Source organism: Drosophila suzukii, chromosome Y, assembly GCF_043229965.1.
Source record: "Drosophila suzukii chromosome Y, CBGP_Dsuzu_IsoJpt1.0, whole genome shotgun sequence".
Taxonomy (NCBI): domain Eukaryota; kingdom Metazoa; phylum Arthropoda; class Insecta; order Diptera; family Drosophilidae; genus Drosophila; species Drosophila suzukii.
This window is the reverse complement of record NC_092085.1, coordinates 11,868,422-11,871,873: the sequence shown is the minus strand read 5'-3', so window position 1 is coordinate 11,871,873 and position 3,452 is coordinate 11,868,422. Positions and strand designations below refer to the sequence as shown.

The following is a 3,452-nucleotide window of genomic DNA, read 5'->3' as shown; positions in this document are numbered from 1 at the left end:
CGGCAACTACCCTGCAGTACCATTCAGCGCTTATTGAGCACTCAATCACTGCAAATAGCTCATCACTCAGCGCTCAATGAGCGCACAATTTGTATGGAGCTATGTGCTGAAATTAACATAGGCATGTCCTAGGGTTCATCAGTGCTCAAAAAATAGCACTCATTGAGCGCTTTTTTGAGCACCCTCCTGAGCGCTCGATTGAGCAGCTGAAAAAGCACACGTTCAGCACATGTTGAGCGCTCGATTGAGCAGCTGAAAAAGCGCACGTTCAGCACATGTTGAGCGCTCGATTGAGCAGCGATAAAAGCACACATTCAGCACACGTTGAGCGCTCATTCAAGCAGCGAAAAAGCGCACTTTCAGCGCACGTTGAGCGCTTAGCAGCAAAAAAAAATTTCAGTTGTAATTTTTATTTTTATTTGTTTATTTTAAAAATTGAGCTCGGGGGTTTCCGGTGTTATCGGGGTCGCTGGCACCTCCTCCTCAGCATCTGGTTTTTAACGCACCGCATTGCCTTCTGCAGCGCCTTTTCGGGAGGCTCCGAGGGATCGACCAGGGCGATTGCATCTAGTATTAGAAAAAAATTAGTTTTAAAAATAAAACAAGACGAGAATAAAAACGAGTGACCGAAAGTAATCGTTATTTGTAAGATTTATTTATAATAAAAGAAATGTTATCTTTGGCATTCAATGTAAAAATCCCAGAAGTCTTTTAAAAATTAAAGTTACAAACAATAGTTACTTTCAGCCTCAATAAAAACTTACTTAATAAGTAAGTTGTGGGACAGAACAAGTTCCTCGGATAATATGCTTAAGATGGAACGATTTAGCCTTCCATTTTTTTTATAGATTTACCTTCAGCCTTGTCTAAAAATATAAGAAAATGCAAAAAATATCGAGAAGAAATTAGCAAACTTTTGTTTTCGGTCACTTGATTTATTTTATTTTGTTGTAAAAAATTATTACGAAAAATAAACCACACATTATTTATGTATTTTATATTATTTATTAAAACATTTATTTATTTTGCAGTTGCGGAAAAAAAATAACACTTTTCCAGGAACTGAAAATTGGAGATGTTTGAGATTTTTATTTAAATACGTACACAAAAGTAAGAATTATTGTTAAATGTTATTAATATTCATTTTTATCGAATTTTAACCACAAATATAAGTTTTAAAAACAAACATCTCTTATTTTTTGTCCCTAGAAACTTTGCACTCAATAAGATTTTTAAATTCTTTCACAGATTTGTTTATTATATGCACCATTTGTTGCTTTTCACGTCAAAAATTAATATTTTTCACAGCTATTTTTTTTCCGCCACGTGTTATTTTGGGAATCTTGTATTTCCCTTATTTTTAATATAGATTATCTTGTTTTTTACTCTCACTGTTTTCAATATTATTAGTCTGCGACAGACTTACCTGGGAATCGTTTCTTTTTCACTTTTAAGGCACTAATTTAATTTAATTTAGTAAATTGCTGGTATGTTTGCTTCAACTTCTAACTCCTTCACTAAAGTAAACGCAAGTGAAAAGACGAAAAAAGGCGCGTGCCTTCCAGAAAAACAACAAGCAACAACAACAACGGTTCCGCTAAGCCGTTGTTGTTTTTTTTGCATGTCCCGTTTGGTCTATGCATCTTGCACATAAAAGCAGGGTATTTATAGACATATTCGACTATGCAAATCGGTTTATAAAAATATATTTTTAAAACTTTACATATTATTAAATTATATTAATAAACATATAAATTTGTTTAAGAAATACAAATATTTTAAAACAGAAACCTATTATTTTAAATCGTTATTTTAACATTTACGAACAAATGTCGCATTATTCAAAAGGCAAGGGTGCACAAAGGTCTATATATTTTAGTTGCTGGGCCTCCTTCCCTTCACGCGCACTTTTTCGTCTGAGACTTGACGAGAGAGGGAGAGCCCAAAATTACTTTTTTGTGCGTTCTCTTTGCGGACCCGACTGAGAGCGCGTCGCTTTGCCGCCGTTGCGCTCAGCTCTGCCGGCATCGCTGGCTTCTCTGCCGACGTCGCAGTCGGCTTCGTGATGATTGGGCGCTTAACGCAATTTTGGAACTGCAGGGTTGATTTAGCATTTTTAGTTTCTCACACGCACATTCATTCTTACGGCAATGAAAAGTACGTGCATCTGTCCATACATACATAAGTGTGTATGAGAAGCGACTTTGCAGGACGGCGTAGAAATAAAAATTAATTTTTAAATGCAATTATGTTATGTTACTTGTTAAATTTGTTTTCACGCCGGCGCAGCCTCTACAGATACGCACGCTTACATACGTACGTATGTATGTATGTACACACATAGTTGCACGTGTTTTTCTTGTCGTAGGGCAGTCGTATAGTAAAAGCCACTCAGAAAACCGCACACGATTTTATTTTTTTCCACTTATTATGTTCTTATAACACTTTATACGTATACACATTATATATGAAGTTTACTTACCTGTTTTTTTTCAACTTGGAGAAACACTACACTGACCATGCACGTCCGACCTGCATCAAAATAAAATTCAAGTGGCAAAAAATCCACTAAAACGCATCCTAGTGCAAGCGAGACAACATGTTCGAATTAGCCCAATTCGAATTTCGAATATATCCTTTTCGCTTCCACTCACGTGATTGATGTCGCCATATTGCTACATCCTCTCTTTTTCGATGTCAAGAAATTTCCGAAAAGAGAGAAATCGACAATTTGACATTTTTTGGTATCAATTTGACATTATTTGATGGTAAAAATGATATGTGTCTAAAAAACACAAATTTACCATGCGCATATCAAATTGATCCTGGCTCGGTTTATTTTCTGTGTACTTCGGTTTGCGGTTCTTGCAAAAAAAAATCGACCCGGGAAAGACATAATATGGGTGCAGTGTGATAATTGCAAAACCTGGTACCATTTCTCTTGTGTGCGTAAAGAAAGCGCAAATAACCTTAAAGGCTGGGCCTGCCCTCCATGCGGTGATACCGACATCGTGAAGACCATCCCGCCTTGCAAGGATTGCAAAAAGAGCCGAAAATGAGCCCCAGCAGCGCTCAATTATTAGCTCGACAAATACTACCAGCTGAGTGGCCCACCCTTATAAGCGCCTTTGAAAACAGAACTTCTGCTGCCGGCTTTTCAAATGTCGAAAACATGCTTAGACTTCAAAAATGTCTTAAGGGAAAAGCGTACGATCTAGTCCGAGACAAGCTTTTGATGCCAACCATGGTCGTTCAGATCAAATTCTGGATCGCCTAATTGAGAAAGCTAAACGAATTTCGGAAAACAAGGACAGGCTGGATTCACTTATCGACTACGCCCTTACTGTTCGCAACATTTGTACTACCATGGAGGTGTAGTATGTTCACATATTGAATGCACACTGTACTCAGTGTTTCGCATTAATATTATTACATATACATTGTAGCACTTG

The 3,452-nt window shown here is 37.1% G+C and overlaps 1 long non-coding RNA gene across 2 annotated transcripts; it reads right to left on the bottom strand.

Moving 5' to 3' along the window:
• Window positions 1-400: 400 nt before the first annotated feature.
• LOC139353652 (uncharacterized) lies at window positions 401-1,790 on the bottom strand. Of its 2 annotated transcripts, none has more exons than XR_011604862.1 (3): window positions 1,427-1,790; window positions 765-866; window positions 401-567 (listed from the first exon to the last, which is right to left on the bottom strand). It is a non-coding gene; the product is annotated as an uncharacterized lncRNA (long non-coding RNA). The 2 variants fall into 2 exon arrangements; XR_011604863.1 differs by lacking the exon at window positions 1,427-1,790 and adding an exon at window positions 1,105-1,123.
• Window positions 1,791-3,452: the final 1,662 nt, after the last annotated feature.